The sequence below is a fragment of the Pan paniscus genome, chromosome 4 (assembly GCF_029289425.2).
Source record: "Pan paniscus chromosome 4, NHGRI_mPanPan1-v2.0_pri, whole genome shotgun sequence".
Lineage (NCBI taxonomy): Eukaryota > Metazoa > Chordata > Mammalia > Primates > Hominidae > Pan > Pan paniscus.
Window position 1 is genome coordinate 9,937,068 of NC_073253.2, and position 26,561 is coordinate 9,963,628.

A 26,561-nucleotide genomic window follows, 5' to 3' on the forward strand; every position below is an offset into this window, starting at 1 on the left:
TTTGCAACCCGCCCTCAGGACATTTGCAATGTCTGCAGACATTTTCATTATCACACTGGTTGGGGGAGAGGGTTGCAACTGGCATCCAGGTAAAGACCAGAGATGCTGCTAAACATCCTAAAATGCACAGGAAAGCCCCTCCACCAAAGAAATATCTGGTCCAAACTGCCATTGGTGCCAAGGGGGGAAAACTATGTAGATCCTCGAAAATAAAAAGAAAGTCATAGATAAAGACTGGAAATGATTAGAAACCCACCCGGCTAAGCCTGGCCTAAATTGTCAAGCAGAAACTATAAGTTAAATAGTTACTGTTTCAGGCAAATACATTTGAGGTTGGCGTGTTTCATAGAAATAGTTAAGTGATACAAATTGTTAATTGAAACAATGGGCCTGAATGAGAGCACCCAAAATGATCTTGTCAAACCAGAAGAGATAAGGGCAGAAGGATAGAAGGATGGAATGCTGATGAGAGGCAGGTTTCAGAGGACTGGTGGAGAGAAAGAGAGGAGCCAGCAAAAGTAAGGGCGTTGGGGGTGGGGGTGTCAGATGGAGGGAGAAAGAAAACAAGAAAGACAGAGGTAAGAGAGTCAGCATGAACAGTTACAGGAAAGGAGGGGAAGGCAATCAGATGAAAGGGAGAGGCCAGAAAGAGAAAAAGTATTAATAGGAATATCCTGTTAAACAATACCTCTTTAACATCACACCTTAAAGAAAAAACAAAGCTAGATTCCAGGAATTTGTTTTTAGGCACAGGGACCACGGTTGGGCTGACACTTTACTGGCCTCCTGAAAGAATGAACAGATAATTGAGATTCTGGTCAGTGCCCATAATACCAGAATTAAGGGCAAATCCCTCTGCTAACAGCTGAAGAACTGTCCTCACTGGGCAGTGAAGACATCTCATGTGTAGCCACCAAGATTTCATCACGGCCATGGCTTGTCACTGTTAGGAGCACTTTCAGGTATGATACTGTTAGGTGGGGCTATAGATTTGAAAACTTTTCAAACCAACATCCTCCAAACAGAAGGCTGAATAAAAAACAATAACTAAGTCTATAATACTGATGGGTGCTTTAGGCAATGAAGCTCATCTGACAGGTCCAGCAGGCATTTGATAGAAGGGGAGTTGTTCCAGGGAGCCTGTACTCTGTAGAGCGTCATGAGGGCACCCACTGGTGGAAGGAGCAACAGGGCCACATGGAGAGAAGAGGGGGATTGTACCTGCACAGGGGCTCCAACAACATATACACAAAGCACCCCTGATCAGCAGGAGTGACAGGAATCAGGTAGACCAATCCCCGGTAACCTATGAGGGCCAGCCATTGAGTAGAACTTAAATGGCCACCAAGAAACCACGTGACCTTCCTCAGAACATGAAAGAACAAAGTCTTGGGGAACCTTGGTATTCCTGTCACTCTCCATGTGAAGATTCGGAAGCTTGCTTACATTGCATCTGTGCCTACAACTGTCCTAGGTCAGTTGGAGTGGATGAGGAGGCAGGACTGGGTGTCAGAAGGAGATTTTATTCATAGTCTTCAAAGGTAAAGCATAGCTGCTCTTTTAACTACTAGACTAAATGCATACTCATAGAACACCTAATATCCTAAGTCCAAGATTTTATTTAGGAGTGAGAGATTCACCTTTGCAGTAATAGAAACTGATTCCAAAGTGGTCAAAGTCATAAAGCTGATTTGTAGTAAAATCACACAAAATATTAATTTGCCCTGGATCCCTAGTCTAGAAAATTTTTGACTGCACTATGTTGTACTTAAACAGGAAATATTAATTGGCACTCTGATAGGTGAATAAATTCAGGGACAAAAACTGAGGTGCAGCAATTTCCCTATAACTAGACAGAGCTAGGATGAAATTCAAATCCAGATCATAAGTGTTGGACCCCATGAGCTTAAGAGTACCTTAATTTTTATTTTATGTTATGTTCGTCTCAATTTTCTGCATTACCATTTCTTCCCTCAAAAACTTACACCTCCCCCAGAGTATCTTCTTTTTTTATTGACCCATGTTCTTTATCTACTTTCTGCAGCAACAGCTTCACTGAGAAAAAAAAATCAGATATTACAAATCTAATTTAGTAACATGAAATAGTTCCCATGAGCTGCAAGCTGGCTGCTCGTGAGCTGTGGTGAGATTTAAGTATTTAAATGTATACGGTTAATACCCTCAAAGCACAACAAAAGGCAGTTCATGATGAAGAAACCAAATGAAGTCATCCTAAAATTGCAGATTTTTTAAGAAGCAGAAACATACAGATTTCAAAAAGGATAAGGAAAAATAATGGACAGATGACATGAAAAATTAGTTCACACACGAAAAAGTAGTAGACAAGTGGCCAACTAATATACAACTGAGGTTCATACTAACTTATAACAGAATGCAAATAAAACTCTAGTTTCTCATTCTTACTATCAGATTGCTAAAGATTAAGAATTTTAATAACACTCAAGGATGATAAGAGAGTTGGAAAACAGACATTTTCATATATTCTTAATAGGAATGTAAATTGGTGCAAACTTCTTGAAGGAAAATTTGGAAGTAACTATCAGAATGCAAAATGCACATGCCCTGTGGTGTTACCAGTTTACTTCTAGCAATCTATCCAACAGATGCAGGTGCACAAATGAGCTTACAAGTTTATTCATTGCAGGATTATTTGTAATAGCAGGAAACTAAGCACAAGCTAAGCACTCATTAGTGGCTATTTGGTTGTTCTTCTTCAATGGGAGGAAAACCATAAGATCATTCTGTTTTTAATTGAAATAAATGTATACGTGGTCTTAGGGCTGAAACTTCACACTAGAATTACCGCAAAAAAAAAAAAAAATCCCACAACAATTCAGAAAATTGCTTGCAAGACATGCATGCATGTGTATAAAGAGGCTTCTCTGTGCATGGACCATTAATAGACCAACACCAGAAAACTATTCAGAGTGGCTACCCCTGGCTAGAAGTTCTAGGGGAGGTGTGAGTAGAAATGGAAGATGATCTTTAATTTTTATACTATGCTCCTTTGTCATCTTTAAGTTATATCTTGTGAGCATGCATGTATTGCTTTCCTAATAACTAAGCTATTTAATGAAAAGAAGTCACACTGCTTCAGATAAGTAAACTAAAATTAAAATTCAGTTCTGATTGATTGTATCAAATTCTAAGTGTCATTTTGGTCAATTTAGTCCTGAGCCCAGGGGATTTTAGAGTCACCAACTTTGCTGGTGTGTCTGGGATTGAAGGGTTTCTGGGATATAAGGCTTTTAGTGCTGGCCAAGCACGGTGGTTCACGCCTGTAATCCCAGCCCTTTGGAAGGCTGAGGTGGGCAGATCAACTGAGATCAGGAGCTCAAGACCAGCCTGGCCAACATGGTGAAACACCATCTCTACTAAAAATACAAAAAATTAGCCAGGCATGGTGGTGCATGTCGGTAATCCCAGCTACTCGGGAGGCTGAGGCAGGAGAGAATTGCTTGAACCTGGGAGGTAGAGGTTGCAGTGAGCCAAGATCATGCCATTGCACTCCAGCCTGGGAGACAAGAGTGAAACTCCAACCCCCCCCCCAAAAAAAGACTTTTAGTGCTAAAACTAAAGCAGTTCAGAGACCAGCAGGTCACCTTACTGGGCTTGGTGAGAGGAAGGGACCTGGGTGAGTGAGGTTCCTCTACAAAGACCAAATTCCCCTTAGGTGGATCCAACAGATCGAATGGAAGAAGCTAGAAGTCCCTTTGGCCCTCATACCTAAATCACATTCTCCAAAATCAGTTCTTTTAGAAATAAATACAATGTTCTGATCTCCATCAGAACTGAAGGACAGAAGATGGGTTTTATTTTAGGAGACTTCCTCAAACCCACAACAAATAATTATATACCTGCTACTACAAACTAGCACCATTTCTTATGGTGACAATTCAAATGTCCTCACCCCACTTTTCAGGAGTGTTGAGGCTATCTTGGGCCAGTGGGGAAGGGAGGAAGTAGAGCCCTGGCCATATTCAGAACCAGGGGAACTGGCCTGGCCTGCAAAGCCACGACCCAAACACCTGTGACCAAACCAGGCCTCTCAGGCCAAGATGTACATAAGTAGGAACTGTCCAGTGGGTAGACGGGGTCTTCTGAGCAATTCCCAGACTCTCAGAGGCCACAGTGTCATTCATGGTTCCAGGTGCTCTGTCCTATTCTGAGCAAAACTCAAAAGCACTGGTGGGGACCAGGCTAGTGAGAGTTAGACAAAATGTCCATGCTCCAGGAAACAACGAAAGGTTTTAGGGAAATGATCTTTCTCATTAAGGGAGACAAAACATCAGAAACCAAAGAAGTTGAGTTGTACAGACATGAAAACCCTGCTGTATCTGAGTAGATGAGAGGGTAGGAGGGAGAAAGGTGGGCAGAATAATGGAGCTCAGAGGATATTTGAGTGCTCAGAACTCATCCCATGCTACCCGACGGAGAGCAGAGAGGAAGGCTTGGTCCACTCCCTGGGTGCTGCTGGGGAGGGAGCTGCAGGCATGGCAAGGCCTGTCTTAAGCAGGTGGTAGAATTTTCAGCCTCCACTCCCCTGACAGGGCAGGGCTGGAGAAAGCTGGCCCTGATATTAAAGGAGTATTTTGAAGTATTAAATGATGCGGTTTTTTTAAAAAATATTTTTCTTCCCTTTATTTCTCTCTATCCCAAAGCGTCCCCTGCACACACAGATATTTATTAGTTACTCAGCTTACTCTTGCCTCAGGATAGAGATGAGATGCAGTGAAGGACAGAAAAATCCTAAGCTCTTTAAGGTTCTTATTTCTAACAGCAGTCACTGCCCCAGAGCCAAGAGAGGATCTTAGGCAGAGACAAAATACCCAAAACCTCAACAGGAGATGGATTTTTCTGAAGGCTCGAGAAGGATTCCCTCAGGCTGGTGGTGGAGCTGGGAGAAGAATGAGAAGGCAGGAAGATGGGAACAAAGAGATCCATGAGTCCTGCAGACTCCCAACTCCCCAGCACACCTCCAACCCCAGGATGACATGGCAGACCCTCAGGAGGGAACAAAGGCAGGCTATGCCCATCCTCATCATCCAGGACTCTCAATGCCCCATTAGACATTTCCATCCCCAAGTCATCTTAAAAGACCAGAGAACTATTTGACCTGAAGAAAACACACAGCCAGAGCAAAGTGCTGATGTTGGGAGTTCAAGACCAGCCTGGCCAACATGGGGAAACCCCGTCTCTAGTGAAAATACAAAAATTAGCCGGGCGTGGTGGCGTGTGCCTGTAGTCCCAGCTACTCGGTAGGGTGAAGCAAGAGAATCGCTTGAACCCGGGAAGCAGAGGTTGCAGTGAGCCGACATCACACCACTGCACTCCAGCCTGGGCGACAGAGTGAGACTCTGTCTCATACAAAACAAAACAACACAAAACAAAAAGGCACTTTTGCAGCTCTCGGTGCAAGCCCTCCCCCAAGCTTTTGTTCTGTGTAACCTCATGGAACCCTGGCACAACTCAGGGAGGGAGGTGGTGCGAAATAACTGAGGCTAACTACTGTGCAGGAGCTGCAAAGACCCTGCGGATGCCCCTGTGTCACTCACTGGCTAGAACAACACTTTGCTCACAGCCTCTCCCTGCAAACACACGCCACTATCTGCCTGGAGCTTCTTCTCACCAGAGTTTCTGGATGAGCTGACTCACGGGTCTCAGTGTGAAGCTTTATCTCTAGCGTTTAACCAAAGTGAGGAGACAGAAAGGATTCAACTATGAATATTCTGTCTTTACGGCGCAAGCTCCTGGCCGCAAAGATCAGCATTTGAAGGCAGCCGAGGAAAATGAAACAAACTTCAAAGTCGAAAGAGGAAAAAAAGAAGGGCCCATAGAATATTCTTCAAATGAAATTAACTGACCACCAGATGCTCTGAGGTTTTCAGGCTACTCAGCTTAAATCAGAGGGAGCGTATCCTAGGGATGGCAGGCCCTGCTCGGCCACAGACTGTCACTTTCTTTTGGTTCTCAAGTAAGAATCTTTGAGGTGCTGTGCCGCAGAGCAGATTCAATTTTGTTCACTTAATTTTCATCTCTCCTACATGGTTTTCTTCTACAAAAACGGAGATACCATTTTCTTCAAGAGCCATTTACCACATAAAGAAATACATATAAAGGGAGTAAAAGAAAATTAATATAATCATATCATAAGGCAATGGATTTTTGTCTCTCCTTTTACACAGTCTGACTTTTGCATACATTGATTAAAAGCTCCACCAGCGTCTGTCACATACTATTTATATGGAAGCTTTATCACAAAACAGAAGCAAATGGTCTCTTTTTTTTTTTTTTTTCTTTTCGGTCCTCATGACTGCTACCTGGGTTTAGGCCCTCTTCCTTTCATAGTTTTTATCTCACCCAGCATTCAATCATTAAATCTTGGGGTTTGGAGATAAGGCCTTTCTCTCTCCTGTGTATGTCAGAAATGCTTTCAGCAGAAAGTCATGGAATGCCCAACCTGTGCTGACTTAAACTCTCGACATTTATCGCTATGTAACAAAAAGTTCTAGGGTTGATTGGTGGCTCAGCAGTATCTCCAAACACCCAGTCTCTGTCTGTTCCCCAACTCAGCCACATCAAGCGTAATAATTTCTTACCTCACTGTCACAAAATAGCTGCCACAGCTCTAGGTGCCATGCTCCCACACAGTTATATTCAAAAGCAAGAAACTCAGGAAGAAACCAGGGAAGTGAGAGTGCCTTTATCCTTCAGCTCTTTCTTCCGTGGAGGGAGAGCATTAGGACAAATATCTAATGCATGTGGGGCTTAAAACCCAGATGATGGGTTGATAGGTGCAGCAAACCACCATGGCACATGTATACCTATATAACAAACCTGCACATTCTGCACATGTATCCTAGAACTTAAAGTAGAAAAAAAAAAAAAAAAAAGAAAACCCTTTCCAGAAATACCTTCCACAGACTCACTCATTGGCTAGAAGTGGGTCATTGTTTCAATTATAGGGCCTCGCTGATTTTTAAGTAATTGCCAGTTCAGTTTCTTTCTCTTCTTTCTAATTGCTGCCTTCCCCAAATCATCATTCTACTGAACCAATATCCTCCTAAAAGGTCCCTGCCTCAAATCTACCCTCCATACCAATGCTACTCCAGTACTCAGTAAGGTGGCCAGTCTTCAAGAAGCCCCCATGACTCCTGCCTCCTTGCATTTATACCCTTGTGAAGTCCCCTGCCACTGGTTGGGTGTGGCCAAAAGAACATGGCAGAAGTGGTGGGATTTTGTTTCTGAGGTTAGATGATAAAAGACACCGTGGCTTCCATCTTGGTCTCTCTCATCCCTTCTCTGAGGACAGCCACTGCCACATTTTGAGGATACTCAGCCACTCTCTGGAGAGATCCACAGAGCAAAGATGGATGCCTCCTGCCAACAGCTGCACAAGTGATCTTGGAGGTGAATCCCCACCCAAGTCAAGCCCTCAGCTAACATTGTGACTAACACCTTATGAGAAGCTCGAAGCCAGAAACACCCAGCTAATCTGCTCCCTAATTCCTTGCCCACAGAAAATGTGAGATAATAAGTGTTTGTTATTTTAAGTCACTAAATTTGGGGGTGATTTATTATGCAGTGATAGATAATGAATTCACTTACTGTGAAACTGTCTTGGTTAAAACCCATAAATGGTCTCTACCACTTACAGCAGAGGATCTGGCATTGCCAGTAGGTGAGTTTTGGTCCACAGAGTCTTTTGAAATATTTTGAACTGATGTTTCAAAATTGGGAGATGTTAAATAGACATCATAACATCTTGCCAACCAGGTCCACATTTCCATAGAACACCCAAGGCCTTGGCCAGAGGATTGGCTATCTCCTTTACAAACAGCATGCGCTCCAACAACCCAAGGCCTGGGCCAGAGGATTGGCTGTCTCCTTTACAAAGAGCATGCCTTCCAACTACCAAAGGCCTGGGCCAAAGGATTGCCTGTCTTCTTTATGAAAGCATGCACTCCAACTCACTGAGAGGATTGGCTGTCTCCTTTACAAGGAGTATGCTCTCCAACTTATTGAGTGCCCTCCACTCACCCAAGGTCTGGGCCAGAGGATTGGCTGTCTCCTTTACAAAGAGAATGTGCTCCAACTACCCAAGGCCTGGGCCAGAGGATTGCCTGTCTCCTTTACAAAGAGTATGCTCTCCAATTCATTGAGTGCCCTCCACTCTAATTCCCCCAATAGTAGTGAGGACATGTCATAGTTGCCACTTTTTGATCCCTGCATGAACCATTACTTTAGTTATGTCTGAGACATAGTTTTGTGAACCTTTGCCCCTACCAAAAATGGGCAAACAAAAGATAGACTGAAATATCTCTATTAAATAAAAAGCTAGAAAAGGTTTCCACACACCTAAGGAAACAGTCAACAGAGAAAGAAGGTAACCTATAGAATGGGAGAAAATATTTGCAAATCATACATCTGATAAGAGGCTAATATCTAAAATATATAAGGAACTCAATTCAATAGCCAAAAACAAAACAAAAACAATCCACAAATGACCTGATTAAAAAATTTGCAATGGATTGCAATAAATATTCCTCCAAAGAATACATACAAATGGCCAATAAGTATATGAAAAGATGCTCAACATCATTAATTATTAAGGCAATGCAAATCAAAACCACAATGCGATAGCACCCCACACCTGTTAGGATGGTCATTATATATATATGCATACACACACACATATATATATAACCAGATTATATATATATTATATATCATATATTATATATAATATATAATTATATTTATATATAATTTATGATATATTATATATTTATATATATTAAAAAAACAGAAAATAAGTGTCAGAATGTGGAGAATAGAAACCCTTGTGCATTGTTGATGGGAATGTAAAATGTAAAATGATGCAGCCTCTATGAAAAACACTATGGAGATCATCAAAAAATTCAAAATAGAATGACCAAGCGGAATCCAGCAATCCCACTTCTGAGTATTTATCTAAAAGAACTGAAATCAGGATCTCAAAGAGATACCTGCACTCCCATGTTCACCGCAGCATTATTCACAATAACCAAGAGGCGGAAACAACTGAAATGTCCGTTGATGGGTGAGTGGATAAAGAAAATACAGTATATCCATACAATGGAATATTATTCAGCCTTACAAAGAACTGAATCCTGTAATATGCTACAACACAGATGAACTTCGAGGACATTTTACTAAACGAAATAAGTCATCACAGAAGGACAAATACTGCATGATTTCAGTTATATGAGGTATCTAAAGTAGTCAAACTCACAGAAGCACAGAGTAGAATGGTAGATGCCAGGGGCTGGTGGGAGGTGGAAACGGGGAGGTGTTTGATAGGTCTAGAGTTTCAGTCATGCAAGAGAAAAAGTTCCAGAGATCTGCTGCACAACAGTGCGCTTATAGTTTACAATACTATATTGTATACTTAAGAATTTGATAAGAGAACAGACTTCATGTTGTATTTATTTATTTATTTATTTATTTTCTGAAATGGAGTCTCACTCTGTGGCCCAGGCTGGAGTGCAGTGGTGCAATCTCGCTGCAACCTCTACCTCCCAGGTTTTAGAGATTCTCCCACCTCGGCCTCCTGAGTAGCTGGGATTACAGGCACCTGCTACCACACCTGGCTAATTTTTTGTATTTTTAGTAGAGTTGGGGTTTTGTCATGTTGGCCAGGCTGGTCTCGAACTCCTGACCTCAGGCGATGCACCCACCTCGGCCTCCTGAAGTGCTGGGATTACAGGCATGAGCCACTGCGCCCAGCCTTATGTTCAACGTTTTTTTTTTTTACCACAACAAAAGAGAGAAAGAGAGAAGGAAGGAAGGGAGGGAGGGAGGGAGGCAGGGAGGGAGGGAATAGAAACTAGGGGAATATCTTTCTTTGTTAGAGAATGTTTTCATCTTTTAACATGTAAACAAAGTGTCTAAGAACTATAAGCAGGTCTCAGTTCACTCATTTATCTTACCTGCCTGGTCCCTTTAGGCATCAGTGTTTATTATCCCAGGTCTACAGGGCAGTGGTGCTTCATAAGCACAGTCCAGGTTCTCTGGAATCCAGCCCAGACCACCAATTCTTGCTGTCTTACCAATTTTTGACATGTCTCCCACTGTGATGGTTAACGTTATATGCTGACTTGGCTGGGGTACGGTGCCCAGTAGTTTGGTCAAACACCAGTCTAGATGTTGCTGTGAAGGTAATTTTTAGATGTGATTAACATTTAAATTGGTGGAATTTACTAAAGCAGATTATCTTCCATCTTGTAGGTGAGACTCATCTAATCAGTTGACAGTCTTAAGAGCGAAGATTGAGGCTTCTATAGACGAAGGAATTCAGGCTTAAAACTGCAATACAGAAAGCCTGCCTGAGTTTCCAGCCTGCCTGGCCTGCCATGTGGAATTCAGACTCCAGACTACAACACCAACTCATACCTGAATTTCCAGCCTGCTGGCTTGTCCAACAGATTTTGTTCAGCACGCACGTCATGTGAGTCAACTCTTTAAAGTAAATAAATGTGTCTAGCACGTGCGCTGTCTCTCTCTCTCCTTCCTCCATTTATTACACACATACAGATGGATGTGTGTATGTATGAAAGGAATGTGGGAGGGTGGGTATATTAGTTAGGGTTCTCCAAAGATATGGAACAAAGATACAGAACAAGTGGGAAAGACAGATCTTTCTGTATCTTTGGAGAACCCTAACTAATATACCCACCCTCCCACCTTCCTCACACCACCAGTTTCTATCCTCCATGTCCTTGGTCACGCACTTGGCCCTGGTCATGCCACCCCCTTCCACCAGGACATCTTGCCCTCCCATCCCCCCAGCAATGCATTCTCCTTTAACTCAGTCCAACTCTCACCTTGCCCAGGAAGCTCCCCGTGACCACGCAGACTGGGATATATTTTTCTCCCCGATGACGCTCGTTTGTGCAGATCCCTCTCAACCCACACATTAAGTTGGAACATGACAACTTCCTTTATGTGGCCCACCAGAAGAGGAACTGTGTCTTATTCTGTCAAATGAATGAATAAATAAACGGATGAATCCCAACGTGTTATTACTGAGGAGGACAAACATAATAATCTTAGACAAAAGTAGTTTTACAGAATTACCATGTAAATCACCATAGAATAGAATAAATGCTTTGTAATTTAGGGGGAAACAGAAGGATTTTCTGGGCTTCTGGCAAAGCTTTTTCCTAACTAAATCATTTCAGGCACAGCTTTTGCAAATGCGTCTTCTGCTGGTCATAATTATGCGCCTCCCACCCCCCACTGCTTTGAATTACTTTGTGCTAACACCAAAATTGTTCCACAGAGAGTCGGATTTATTTGCTGAAATGTGATGAGGAGAAGTGGGATAAGAGACATACTTCACATGCGGTGCCTGTTGCTAGCACAGCTGTATTTCTGAGAAATATATTTCAGTCTTTTGGCTCCATTTCTTTTGTAGTTTAATAACTGAAGTACAAAGCTCATGAAAGCTGGGAATGTGTTGGAAGGCCAGTGAGGAAAAAATGCACGTGGTGCAGTTAGGAGAGACAAGGGAGTTAAAATAACAGGAGAAATTGATCACTTACGATCCTTCTGGTTGGTGGTTTATCGCTAAATGTCTGTTTCAGCTAAAGACCAAACACTGGCTCACAGCTACAAAGAAAGTAGAACAATTAAAAAACTCAGCAAGGAGAATTCCTTTTGTACCTCTATTATAAGCATCTTGTTTATTTAAAATTATTTTATGTAATGCCAATAGAGTAATATCTTCATGTCATTATATAAAAGTAATGGCAGTGGCTAGTTTCGCCATTGGATGACAGTCCTACACACTGGAACACATTTTCTCACCTAGCAGAAAGCCTTGCCTGCAGCACTCACCAAATGCCTCCTACAATATCTTCCTCATGTGCACAAATGGCTTTATGTCAGAAATCAACATCCACTGAGACACCAGAAATTTGAACAGGTCCCTAAAGACAGGTTGACTGCTTTTCCTCCCTGTGGCACAGTCATTTGCAGTCTTTACTTGGTATTGCATCTGTAAATGGGACGTAGATAATATCTCCATCATTTCCAGGGAATATAGTGTTATCCACATCAGCGTTCATGATAACAAACACAATGTCCCAGCTGAACTTTGTAATCAGTACTTTAGGGAGAACCAAGTCTGTTTTAGTTTAACAGATGCATCTGATGTTGTTATCTAACCATCTGAGGCTGTGATGAAGCACAGAACGCAGGCTTTGTCATCAGCCAGTGCTACACCATATCCAGGGCCGGCCTCACCAGATGTGTGATCTTGGGCAAGATGTTTTGCCTCTCTGACCTGCAGCACTCTGCTCTATAAAGGAGGTCCATAAAATTCTCTTTGGAGGATCAATATGAAAATCAGAAACAATAAATTAAACTATCTGGAATAGGGATTGGCACATAAGAGATGATAAAAAACAAAAGAAAGTGTTTGTAATAGAATATGGCTGACACTATTCCTGCTGGTTCGGGATTCTGGCTGAAGCTTTAAACTGAGAATGGAAGAAAAGCCTTTCATGTTCCAAAGGAAAGTGCTGAACACATTTCCCAGCACTTCTGAAAGATCGAAGAGCCAATCTAGAAACCGAACTCTGCGTCTAGCATGATACATGCAATATGTGTGCAACATGCAACTTGCATGTATATACACCTATATTATGTGTGCATATGTACATACAGTATCTATATACACACCTACCCATATGTAAATAAACTCATTAAACAGAATGTGCCAATTTGTCAGCCAATGGGGAATTGATGTGGATTCTCCCTCCATCATGAGAAAGGGAACTAGGGTGCTCATCCACTCTTTCAAGCTAAGGAAAGGGGACTCCAGGAAGATATGTCAAAAGAAACTACACACACTTCAAGAGGGAGAGATTGGCACCTTGCTCCCCAGCACAGCCAGTGCACTGCAGACTGAACAAAGTGTAAAGGGAGCTCCTGAAACAACTAAACGTGTGTGTGTGTCTAGGAATTTGGGGCATATAGAAGCAGAGACTGCTGCCTCTCCTATTCTGAATAATTCTGAAGATGAGATGCTGGCAGGAGCAGTGCACCATAAAAGCCAGGGACTGAGGATGCACTTGGGGATGCTACAGCAGGTGGTTGAACCTCCCACCCAATTGGGCAGCCTGCTGGACTGAGGGCTTCCAGCACCAGGAGGCTGTGGGTATGAGGCCATTGGAAGCAAAAACAGAGGAGAACTGCAAAAGGCCCTCCATACAGATTATTGATTTATTTGCAGAGGCTTCTGTGGGGCCACTAGGCAACCACAAAGGTGCTCCCAAGGGAGTCCCAGCTTTGGGGACCAGCCACATGCATAGGGGACAGGACAGGTGGGTTTCAACAGCCTCATATACAGGAGACTTGTCCTCTTTCCTCCAGTCTATTTTCCCCCAACCCCTGCCCTGGAGAGGTGAGGAGAAGGAAGGAGGCCCCAAGCCAGGGAACAGAAGAGCTTTGAACTGGATGGGAGACTGAAGCTTTCCCTCTACCTAGATTGTTAATACCTGACAGTGAATCTCCTCTTACAAACTGAGTCAGAGCATCAAGAAGGCTATGAACGAATCTCCCTGAGATGCCTTCAGTGAGCAGGGAAGGGAAAGCCAACACAGCAAGATTGAAATATAAGTGGGAGAAAAGTAAAGCCATTTCCTGTTTATATACTTCAGCCTTCAGAGGCCACAAAAAACCAGCTACATACGATTATGTTATTTCGGAGCCTCCAAATGGAGTGACACATACTCTTTTATTGCCAATTACCAAGGCGTGGAAGGTGGAGAGAGGACTCTCTAGCTCCTCTGCTCCATCTGTTTGTGGCTATCACATTGGCTTCAATACAATGTGACTTAGGTACCCAAATTATTATAGTATTGAGACAGGCAAGTGTAAAGAGGTCCCTGGAGAAGCTTCAACCAGCCTGGTCACTGGGAGGAATGTGCGCTGGGGAGGGGCCTAGGGAAGTTTGTGCCATTTTGTAGCAGGGAGGAGCCTGGCCTCTCCTGTTCTGGGGTGGGGAAACTGGGATTCAATCTGTGAGGCAGGAAACCAGCTAGCAGGACTCTGGTTTTGCTGAGAGTCCTTGTTTCACTTTTTTCCCTTTTTACCCAATAAACCCTGCTTTTCTCACCCTTCAAAGTGTCTCTGAGCCTAATTTTTCATGGTTGTGTGACAAGGACCCTGTTTTTAGCTAACTAAGGAGAAAGTCCTACAACAATATAGTGGGACAAAACCCAGAGACAACAATCAATTTCAGCCAATCCAGATTCTACCAAGTCTGTAGACAATACAAATATAATATATATATGCTTACAGTTACTTCCAAACCTCTTTTTCTCATAATCACCCAAACCTAGACTAATGAGTTCCCCCATTTCTGCTCTCAAAATTTCTCCAAACAAGCCCTTTTCTCTAGGGGTACAGAATTCCTCATAAGCTGAATTTGTACCTTCTCTTTGTACTGTAATCTATGATCATGCATAAGTCTTTCTCTGAAGGGGAAAAAATGACAACTTTTGACTTGAAATCCAGCTCTGGATTTACCTAGAAGTCAAGCTTGTTAAAATATGGTCCTCAGGGTTTAGAAGACAAGGATGGGCTAATTCTGAATCTCAGCCTGCCTACCAAACCAGCCATACAATCGATAAGGAAGACAGATAAAACCACACAGGACTTATGCCTTCAGCATGACCAGACAACAGAGAACACTGCAACCTTCAAATTGCCTGAAAGTAACAAATTCCAACAGAGCTCTCACCACCTACTCATAGCTGCTAAGAGCCTGTGGATGCAGAGAGCAGAGAGGGAAGCAGAAAAGAGCTAAGAAAATAAACAGAGGGAGGAGAGGGCCGCGAGGAAGCACAAACTCACCCTAGAAAGAGGAAATGAAATAGACAATGCAAAACAACCCAATACCAGTCAAGACTTGGAGATGCATAGGAAGGCACCGGAGAGTGAGTGGGGCCAGAAGGGGTGGTCTCAGAACATACTACTTGTGGGGGATAATCAGATCTAAAGAAAAGATCTGATGTTCCTTGGAGATGAGACAGAGACGGGAAAGAAGGACTTAAGAAGGGGAAATAAGGAGCCTGCGGAAACACAACAGTAAACTAGAATAAGTGGAGAGACCCCTTGCTCTTGATTTGGAGGTCTCGGTGTTATCAAGATGTCAGTTCTCCCTAATTTATAAATGTAGTGCAAGACCAACAAAAATTCTAAGGAGCTTTTTAATGGAGACAGACACATTAGAAAACAACACACAAGAATATCTAGGAACACATCAAAAAGGAATAACTTGGAGGGGGTGAGAAGGGGATAATACCCCTACCAGATGTTAAAACATAATATAGACTTCCCACAATTAAAACAGAGTGGCACTGGCACATGAATAGACTGACATCAAAGAAACAATAAAATGTCAAGGAAAAGATGAAAAAAAAGAATTTCCATTTGGAAAAACATAAAAGTAGATCCATCCGTCAAACCCTACATAAGAATGAACTCTGAATGAATCAGAAATGTAAATGTAAAAATAAAAGCACATATACTAGAAAAAAATAAATTCTTCTATAACCTATGTATATAGTAAAAGGCTAGGTCTGACTTCAAATTTAAATGCAATAAAATACTAATATGTTTATTTGCATCAATTAAAATTTTTTAAAAAGTTGTATGGAATAACTACACCATTAGTAAATTTCTTTTTATTTTATTTTTTATTTTAGATGGAGTATCGCTCTGTTGCCACGCTGGAGTGCAGTGGCGTGATCTCGGCTCACTGCAACCTCCTCCTCCCGGCTTCAAGCAATTCTCCTGCCTAAGCTTCCTGAGTAGCTGGGACCACAGGCACACGCCACCATGCCCAGCAATTTTTTTTTTTTTTTGCATTTTTAGTAGAGACGGTGTTTCACCATGTTGGCCAGGATCGTCTTGATCTCCTGACCTTGTGATCTGCCCACCTTGGCCTCCCAAAGTGTTGGGATTACAGGCATGAGCCACTGTGCCCAGACACCATAAGTAAATTTTTAAATGACAAAATGGAAGAAAAATTTGCAACATACATTGCAAATAGAAGAATTAATGTCACTAATGTACAAGGCACTTTGCAAAATCAAGGATCAAAAACCAAAAGTCCTACAGAAAAATGGGCAAACACATGAAAAACTATTCATTAAAAGAAATAGATACATGGCCTAGAACCATATGAAAAGATGCTCAATTTTGTTTATAATAAAAGTGCACCAAGAGGCTGGGTGCAGTGGCTCACACCTGTAATCCCAACACTTTGGGAGGCAAAGACAGGAAGACTGCTTGAGGCCAGGAGTTTAAGACCAGACTGAGCAACACAGACACCCTCATCTCTACAAAACAAAACAAAACAAAACAAAGCAAAACAAAACAAAACAAAACAAATCAGTCAGTTAGTAGAAAAGGAGGCAACATTTTTGACCAGGTGGTCAAAATTACACCACCCATGTGAAGGACATAGTATGTGCTTCCAGAAGGGATGACAGAGGACACAGTATCTTCTATGCAGCGGGCTGGCCGATAACACACTTCAACCCAATCACAAGGAAGCTTCAGTCAAGCATAAAATAGGGAGCATTCTGTTTAAAAAGTGAAGGGGCTACTGTATTAAAAAAAAAATCAATGTCTTAAAAGGCAAAGAAAAATTATGGAATTGTTCTAGATTAAAGTAGGCTAAAGAGTCATGACAACTAAATGCCATGCCCAATTCTGAACTGAACCCTGTACTGGAGAGAAAGTGTTACAAAGGATATTAATTATTATGTTAACTGACAAAATTAGAATATGGGCAGTGGATTAGTTAAAGCTATTGCATCAATGTGTGTGTAAATCAATACTGTAACATCATTAGTGTATGTGGTTATATTAATAAAAGATATTTTTCTACTTTTAGGAAATACACACTGAAGTATTTAGTAGGAAGGACCATGATACACATAACTTATCTGCAAATGATTCCAAAAAAATTGTGTATGTGTGTGTGTGTACACAGAGAAAGCGAGATTGAGAGAACATAAATGATAAATCAAATGGGTTAAAAATAAGTGATTCTGGGTAAAGGCTGTAAGGATGTTCTTTGTACTATTTTTGGTTTTGCAACCTTCGGAGATGTAAAATTAGTTTTAATAAAAAACCTAGAAGCAATACTTGTTTCACTCTTTACTCTCCCCACTTCCTCGCTTTTGTCTACCCTGCAATTCACTGTTACCAAGCCTGGGTCTCCACTCTTCCACCGAAAACTATTCTGGCAAAAGGCCCCAGTGCTTCCCTAAATGGGACATCCAACAGGATTTTTTAAATTATTCATCTTGCTTGGGTCAGTGGCAGCATTGGACTCTTGTGGCTTCCTGCTGCTGCTTAAAAAGCTACACTTCTGGCCGGGCGCGGTGGCTCACGCCTGTAATCCCAGCACTTTGGGAGGCCGAGGCGGGCGGATCACGAGGTCAGGAAATCGAGACCACGGTGAAACCCCGTCTCTACTAAAAATACAAAAAAAAATTAGCCGGGCGTGGTGGCGGGCGCCTGTAGTCCCAGCTACTCAGGAGGCTGAGGCAGGAGAACGGCGTGAACCTGGGAGGCGGAGCTTGCAGTGAGCCGAGATCGCGCCACTGCACTCCAGCCTGGGCGCCAGAGCGAAGACTCTGTCTCAAAACAAAACAAAACAAAAAAACAAAAAAACTACCCCTCTATGCTATTTTCTTTTCTTGCCTTCATGACCACTCCTCTTTGGCTTTCCTTTCTTTCTTTTTCTTCCTCTGCTCACCTTTTAAATGTGAGTTTCCTAAGATTCCTTATTTAGATCTCATCTTACTCAACATTTCCCTAAGAATATTCTTCCATTTTTATGGCTCCAAATACCCCAAACTGGAGAGGCAGTTAAATAGTTGATTATTAAAAATTGATTAGTATATTATTTAGCTCTTGCTGTATGCCAAACAACCACAAAAATCTCTGTAGCATTCAACAAAAAGCACTTACTCTCGTGGATCTGCGGGTTGTAGAGTTTGGCTAGTCTGGGCTGGGCTTTCCTGGGCATGGCTTTAAGCCGCAGGGTGGGCTCACATCTGCTCAGTGAGTTTCTCACCCTCTGTGGAATGGTGGGCAAGTTGGGACGTCTTCTCATGGCAATGGCAGGAAGCAAGAGAGCATACGGAAATGTGGAATGTACCTCTGAAGGCCTAAGGCCAGGACTGACCCACTGTCATTTCAACCCACATTCCTTAGGCCAAAGAAAATCACACAGTCAAGCCTAACGCCAAGGGGAAGCGAAGTCTGCTCCATCTCAGGCTGGAAGGATTAAGAGTCTGACCAGAAAGAGAGTGACTGCAGGAAAGGGTGGGGAACTGCACCTGTCTGCAGTGGGAATGTAGGAACTGACTTGGAAACTGTTTCAACCTGCACTGGCAGGAAAGGATGAGCTACGGAGAGCAGAGTTCCTCAAGGTGGGGCATCAACAAGGACAGATGAGAGGGAAGGAGCAGAGAGAAGCAGTCTACCTTGAAGATTCACTCAGTGAGGAATTTTAAAACCTCTGCATCTCGAAGGTTTCCAGATTTTCTTTCCACCCTAGCATTTTCCAGGGAGCCCCAGGAGTGCCATGCTGCACTTGGAGGGCTGCTGTGCCCATTTCTCTTGTCACATTCCATTAGACAGATGCAGCAGCTGCTGCAATGCTGGAAAATCTAGAACATGATGTGCTGTTCCACTAGGGCTGCTGCAGCGCCCACCCTGCCTGCTGCAGGGCAGTAGCTAAGAACTGCGAGACGCGAGGTTTCCCTTGCCCATGTGCAACCTGCTTACCTATATAGATAGCTGATCAAGCCTTTTTTTTGGCAAACATTCTCTGACAGGCTAGGAGCAAAGCACATGCCAGCAAAGGGCAAAGGGGCTCTCCATAGTCTATCTTTGAGGGTTCTTGCGAAGTTACTATGTGTGACATGAAGGCTGCTTACATTTTTACATGCATTTGATCCCTTTAAAATGGTCCAGAAGAAAGTGGTATATGAAAGTACATTCTGAAACCAGAAACATGGAGCATGACACTTCAAGCTACAGGATCTGGAGTCAGGTGGGTGTTCCCCGGTGCTGCTAGCCAGCTTTGATCTTAACTCTCCCAAGGGTCAACTCTTCATCTGGGAAGTATGGCCAATCCTAAGTCACAGCATTATATAAGAGTGAAACAAAAGCCTGTGTGAAAGTCCCTGGTGTCCTGACTAATCCACAGTAGGTGCTGAATGAATAGAACCTTTTAAAGGCGTTGTCATCATCATCATCATTTGCAGCATTGCTGGACTTTTTTCTCTTCCTAGCTCACCTCCTACAAATGTGTTACTGGATTGTGACAAATATACTTTTGGACATTTTTAGTTGACAACTGCAAGTGATATTGAATATTGCAAATTAATTGACAGTTTAACTGCTTAGAGGATTTCTCTTACTTTGGGTAATTGGAAAATAGGAAATTAAAGGAAAAGCAAATATGATATTATTTGAGTATTATTTATGAAATAGGCTCAATATTTCAATAAAATTTCACGTATTTTCCAAAAATATCTATTTTTTTCTACTATACTACCTTCAACTTATCCAAAATAAAACCTAATAAGTAATAGTAATAGTCAACAGTCAAATATTGACTAACTTCTGTTCCAGGCAGCTTCTAACATAGTTCCCAAGAAACTCTACCTCCTTATAGGTGGCCAGACCAGTAACTTAACTTGCTACTTCTGAGAAGATGTTTTAAAAGACTCTTCCTTATTAATCTCTCTCTCTTCTTACTTGCTCACTCTGATGGAGCAAGCTGCCATTTTGTAAACCTAAGGGTAAAGGAACTGATGATGATGATGGTCTCTGGCCAACAGCTGGTAAGGACCTGAGGCCCTCAATCCAACAGCCCAGGAGGAACTGCTGCCAAGAGGACTCCTCCCCAGGGGACCCTTGAGGCCACCATGTCTCTGACTGCAACCTCATGAAAGACTCAGAGCCTCTGCACCCAACTTAACTGTGCCCAGATTCCTGACCCATAGACACAGTGACATAATAAATGCTGTCATTTTAAGCTACTAAGTTAAGGTAATTTTTTACATACCAATAGATAACTGATAAATCTACATTGTACTAACACTATCTGGAAGTTTAGATTTAATCTACGTAAAATGGAAAGGTTAAATTTGCTGGTTTCTGGAGAAACCCAATGGATCTCTTTGGAGACAAAATGTTCTCTTTCCATGTCCTTTGGAGCAGGGGTTGTTGTGGAGTATTATTCTTAGAAAGTGAAATGCTAAGCTTCAGCATTGTGGGTCAGTCTCAAACTTGCAAAGCAAAAGTTTAGATCTCCATATTCTTTTTACTTGTATTCAGTACCTATGTTATCTTCCTCCTTTCCATTGCCTGAGCTATTTTCTGCATTACTGATCCCTCACGCAGCCATCTCAGCTTACTACAGAAAAATACCTCCTGGTATTTAGAATGTTCAAAGCACTTGAGCAAGCATATTCACAACCCATACTGTTGCCAAGGCTGAATAATTGGGCTTGGAATATGCCCGGCACCATCACTCCAGATGAAGCCCTAGACGGCTGCCATCGGCTCTGCTTTGCCCTTATTGCTTACATGGAAGTGGTCATTTAGGCTGTGAAATGGCCAGACAGAGGAGCTTACCACTAAGAAGCCTCTGCTGCATGACAAACAACCTGCCTCAAAGATTGTGCCTAATTCTTGAGTGGGCAACCTGCCTCTGAAGCAGATGGATAGAGTGAAAGCAGGATGGAGATGGAGAGCGAGCACAGAAATATTTCAGTCTAGGGTCATATTGGCATTTGGGAGTTTGCCACCATCTGCTGTTCCCGGGGTTCCCAGCTTGCTAATCCAGCTTGCAGATGGATTGACATTTTTCAATTTCTTAAATCTTGGGAAGAGTTTTGGTGGTTCTTTATTGTTGCCATGAAGACTGGGCCTGTTCTCTGTCCAAATGCAGCCAAGGTCTATAGCTAAGGTGCCTAGATTCTACCACTTCATTATCGTGGGCTTCTAGTCTTTTCCCGAGGGGAGAGTGCACTGATAATTGTGGACTGCAGGGCAAAAGCTTATTACCTGTCTTCACATTGTGTTGCATGGGCCCAACAGCACATTTTTATAAAGAGAAGACAATAAATTTGAAGAGATGAGGCCAACTCCTCTCAACTCCTCAACTCCTGCCACACCTGTTCCCCATGACTGGCCAGTCATGGACAATATCTGACAAACACTCCCCCTTCCCAGGGCTCCTTCCATTAGGATCACTCCCAGGTGTGCAGTGCCAGGAAGAGGGGAGATGCCCACCCTCACTGCCAAGGAGAGGCAGGGGTGTGCCAGGGCACTTGGGTGCAGGGATGAGCCACCATTGGCAACTCAGCTGGCCCCACTGGCCATGCCCTCGCAGGCTCTCAGCTTTCTGGTGCACCTGGTGATGCTAGTGAACCTCGTCAGGGGTGAATGCACCTGGCTGGCATGATGACCAGTTGTGCTGCCGGGCACAAAGCTCCCAGCTGCTCTTTGCTCTCTTAGTCCTGGGAGGAGCTTTGCACTGGATCCAGGGAGAAAGGAGTAGCGCTCGGACATTGGTCCTAATGTCACCGAAATAAGGCAGAGGGCTCTTTGTTCTTCCTCGTTATTCCTTTGGCATGACCCTGTGACCTATGACCTGTGGAAGATGGAGCACATCTCAGTCTTTCTCCTGTTGGGATGTGGGGATGTAGTTGAGAATTGCATTGATCACTTTGCAAAAGGGCTTCTTCGTGAAGACTTAAGGAACAGCTCATGTTTCAGTGTCAGGAAGAACAGTCTTCAATTCCTGAGAAACTGACCAGTGCACACCTTATTGAAATGCAACTGTGGCTGATTTCATTTGCATCTTCCCATCGGCCACATTAGGCCAAGAACCATATTTGTGGCCCACCTTCCACCACATACAAGGCTGTATGGCCAGCAAGGCAACCTTTTTTTCTGGCTCTATTTTAACTTCAGACCCTTTAATCTTTATTTGGCCCTTTAAAAATGCCTCTCTTAGATATTTCTTTTTTTTTTTTTTTTTACTATGTTGAATTATTATATCCTTTAAGGTCATTTTCCCTGTTCTTTTGCAATGAAATAGAACATAAATAGCATACTTAACATGCTAAAATAAACTTTTCTCCCAATTGTTATTTCCAAGACAAAAATCCATTTTATATCCTATCCCACCATGTATGGACTGCAAATGTAGTCTTTATGTTGTCCTTAAGAAAATCTACCAATAAGATAAAGCATTTTCCAGGAAACCACTGAGACACATTGTATCCTATTCCTGTGCAGATTACGGTAATAACTGACAAATCTCTGATGTCACAGAGCCAGGTGCAGCACAGGAATGACTTCATTTCTTCAACAAACATGAGTTTTCCTTGGGAGAGCTTTGAGCAAGTCTTCTCTGGTGTGTGGCTTCAGGGCATATTCACGTGTAGCCACTTGGCTGGACACTGGGAGCAGAGTCAGAAAGTGGGTATGGAGGCACTTCTCTCAAATGACTTTACAATTTAGGAGAAAATCCTGGTTGCAATGTAATTCTTCCAGAAGCAATGACTAAATCAGTCAATTCAGCATTATAGAACTGTGCAAGTGTGTGCATGAAGCCCTGGAAATACTGGAGGCATTTTGTGGGGCAGCCCATTTGAAACACATTGGTGCTGTGCTTCTGTGATTTGGTAACCATTAGCCACATGGGCCACCTGAGTCACCCAGCTGCCTAAAATCCGTAGTGTACAGGTGATGAGGGGGACTCCTGAGAGAAGGGGGTGAACTAGGTGATGGCATCCTAGTGAGAGGTGACCGCGTGCTGGCAATGGTGACAGCGAGCCCTTGCTCGCTCTGGGCGCCTCCTCTGCTTGGGCTCCCACTTTGGCGGCACTTGAGCCTTTCAGCCCGCTGCGGCACTGTGGGAGCCCCCTTCTGGGCTGGCCAAGGCCGGAGCCGGCTTCCTCAACTTGCAGGGAGGTGTGGAGGGAGAGGCGCGAGCGGGAACGGGGGCTGCGCACGGAGCTTGAGGGCCAGCTGGAGTTCCGGGTGGGCATGGGCTTGGCAGGCCCCGCACTTGCAGCAACCAGCTGGCCCTGCTGGCCCTGCTGGCCCTGGGCAATGAGGGGCTTAGCACCCGGGCCAGCAGCTGTGAAGGGTGTACTGGGTCCCCCAGCAGTGCTGGCCTACCGGCGCTGCACTCGATTTCTTGCTGGGCCTTAGCTGCCTCCCCACGGGGCAGGGCTCGGGACCTGCAGCCCACCATGCCTGTGCACCGCCCCTCCCCCGCCCACCCCGTGGGCTCCTGTGCGGCCCGAGCCTCCCCGATGAGCACCGCCCCCTGCTCCACGGCGCCCAGCCCCATCGACCACCCAAGGGCTGAGGAGTGCAGGCACACGGCGCGGGACTGGCAGGCAGCTCCACCTGCAGCTCCAGTGCAGGATCCACTGGGTGAAGCCAGCTGGGCTCCTGCGTCTGGTGGGGAGGTGGAGAACCTTTATGTCTAGTTAAGGGATTATAAATACACCAATCAGCACCCTGTGTCTAGCTCAGGGTTTGTGAATGCACCAATCGACACTGTATCTAGCTATTCTGGTGGGGCCTTGGAGAACCTTTATGTCTAGCTCAGGGATTGTAAATACACCAATCGGCACTCTGTATCTAGCTCAAGGTTTGTAAACACACCAATCAGCACCCTGTGTCTAGCTCAGGGTTTGTGAATGCACCAATCGACACTCTGTATCTAACTACTCTGGTGGGGCCTTGGAGAACCTTTATGTCTAGCTCAGGGATTGTAAATACACCAATTGGCACTCTGTGTCTAGCTCAAGGTTTGTAAACACACCAATCAGCACCCTGTGTCTAGCTCAGGGTTTGTGAATGCACCAATCGACACTCTGTATCTAACTACTCTGGTGGGGCCTTGGAGAACCTTTATGTCTAGCTCAGGGATTGTAAATACACCAATTGGCACTCTGTGTCTAGCTCAAGGTTTGTAAACACACCAATCAGCACCCTGTGTCTAGCTCAGGGTTTGTGAATGCACCAATTGACACTCTGTATCTAACTACTCTGATGGGGCCTTGGAGAACCTTTATGTCTAGCTCAGGGATTGTAAATATACCAATTGGCACTCTGTGTCTAGCTCAAGGTTTGTGAACACACCAATCAGCACTCTGTGTCTACCTCAGGGTTTGTCAATGCACCAATCGACACTCTGTATCTAGCTACTCTGGTGGGGACTTGGAGAACCTTTGTGTTGACACTCTGTATCTAGCTAATCTGGTGGGGAGGTGGAGAACCTTTGTGTCTAGCTCAGGGATTGTAAATGCACCAATCAGCGCCCTGTCAAAACAGACCACTGGGCTCTACCAATCAGCAGGATGTGGGTGGGGCCAGATAAAAGAATAAAAGCAGGTTGTCCGAGCCAGCAGTGGCAACCCGCTCGGATCCTCTTCCACACTGTGGAAGCTTTGTTCTTTCGCTCTTTGCAATAAATCTTGCTGCTGCTCACTCTTTGGGTCCACACTGCCTTTATGAGCTGTAACACTCACTGTGAAGGTCCGCAGCTTCACTCCTGAGCCAGCGAAACCACGAACCCACCAGAAGGAAGAAAATCTGAACACATCCAAACATCAGAAGGAACAAACTCCAGACGCGCCACCTTAAGAGCTGTAATAGTTACCGCGAGGGTCCGCGGCTTCATTCTTGAAGTCAGTGAGACCAAGAACCCACCAATTCCAGACACACTAGCACCAACTGAGGATGATGGCTCATGGATTTCCCAAATTTAAAACTGGGACTTCTCAACAGAGAAGCTGAACAGGAAAGCTTCACCAAGCCATTTTCCTTTTGATAAGAAAGTGCTAATTAGCACCATGCATTCTCCATAGAAGACTTGTTTTCACACTGGTTTACCTACGGATGGAGTTTTCATGTAAACCGTGAGTGACAGAGGGGCCCATCATCAATGTTTAAAATGGAATCTGTACATGGTATTGCTCAACCTCTTTGAGAAATATGACCCCATCATTTCATATTAGTAGTAGAAGTAGTCATTTGAAATTCCAGTCACAGCAGTTCCTGAGCCACAAACATACCCACAAAACACATGCTTGGATGGCGTGTGATCTCACCTGCATTTACACTTGATCAAGCCTTTCATATTGTAGACAGTTTATTTCTTCCTCATTCCATCCTTGAATTGTTAGGCCTCAAAGAGATGAGGTATTATGTGCCTCAAAGAGATGAGGTATTATGTGATAGTCATCTTTGTTCCTCAGATCTTAGTACATTTCCACCAGGAAGCAGACATTTAAAAATGATCACTGAATAAACAGAATTAATGGAAAATAAAAATAATTAGTCTCAGATAACACTTTTCGGAGTTAACTGACATGATGTTTCCATATTTGCTGGGACATTTTATCCTTCTCTATTTGAGAAACCGGAAGAGTAGACTTCATCAACTCAGGCAGGTAATCTTACAGCCGAAAGCCGTGAGAATGCTTTGGAGATTCGCAAGTCTAGATCCCAAGTAAAAGACTGTCAACTCCTACCACCCAGGAAAGAAAGAGATTCCCCAGACTGGAGAGAGAAGAGAAATCAGATTGAAAATAATAGCAGCTAAGATACAGGCGGCCTCTGAGCAAAGGGTGGCACTGATGTCCAACCCACACCAAGCTTCAGGGGTGCTGACGAGGAGTGCAGGACAGCGGGAGCCTTGAGAGCAGCAGAGACCTGGCCCCAGGTAGATGGTAACAAAGCTGCAAGAGCCAGAGTAGAAGTGTCTGTGTGGTCGGCTTCTTGCTTGAGGGCCCAAGGCAGCCTTGCAGAGCTCCCAGGGCCCCAGTGAGGTGCAGGACTAGCTAAACACTCCAAGCGTCCAAGCACTTAGCCTCATGGGGTTGCCCAAGCCCAGTGAGCATGAGTAGGAAGGGGTAGAACGCATCTTGGGTATGAATGCAGAGCAGTCGCCAGATCTACAGATGAGCCAAACAGAAATGGGGAACAATGGAGAAACATGAAGGCTGGAAAGCAAAGAACAGAGATGCAACAGGAGAGTCTGGACTCTGAAAGGACAACTAAGTGCTAGATAGATCAAGCCCCTGGATAGATCAAGCTCCTCCCCCTAGATTAAATAGAACCCTAGAAAGGTTGGCAAAACCCAAATTGTTAGACTACATTTCTACCACCCCAATAGAATGGGGCCTCAAAGTTGAGTTATAGAAAAAAAAATCTTGCACAACAGAGATAATGTAGATTAAACTTATCTACATTATCCACAAATAACAACTATATTGCCTGCAATACACAAATGAAGATGCAATATATCTGATATTAGCACAGTTTTCACTGGTTTCATAACAGACATTTTTAAAAATAAGAGAACAAAGTTCCAATATGACATTGCATTTACACAGTGTTTTCATGACCTGAAATCCAAGTGC

The 26,561-nt window shown here is 43.7% G+C and overlaps 1 protein-coding gene across 3 annotated transcripts in view; it reads right to left on the reverse strand.

The window, feature by feature from the left end:
• TAS2R1 (taste 2 receptor member 1) overlaps positions 1-26,561 on the reverse strand; it is a 276,485-nt gene that overhangs the window by 74,665 nt on the left and 175,259 nt on the right. The window contains exons 6-9 of one of the 3 annotated variants that reach the window (XR_008955561.1): positions 11,902-12,061; positions 11,607-11,673; positions 10,887-11,039; positions 9,993-10,212 (exon numbers count right to left, since the gene is read on the reverse strand). The gene's annotated coding sequence lies outside the window, so the exon portion shown is untranslated. Of the gene's footprint in view, positions 1-8,879; positions 10,213-10,886; positions 11,040-11,606; positions 11,674-11,901; positions 12,062-25,247; positions 25,440-26,561 lie in introns of those variants that run through there. The other 2 variants (XM_003809222.4, XR_008955560.1) reach the window with 2 other exon arrangements.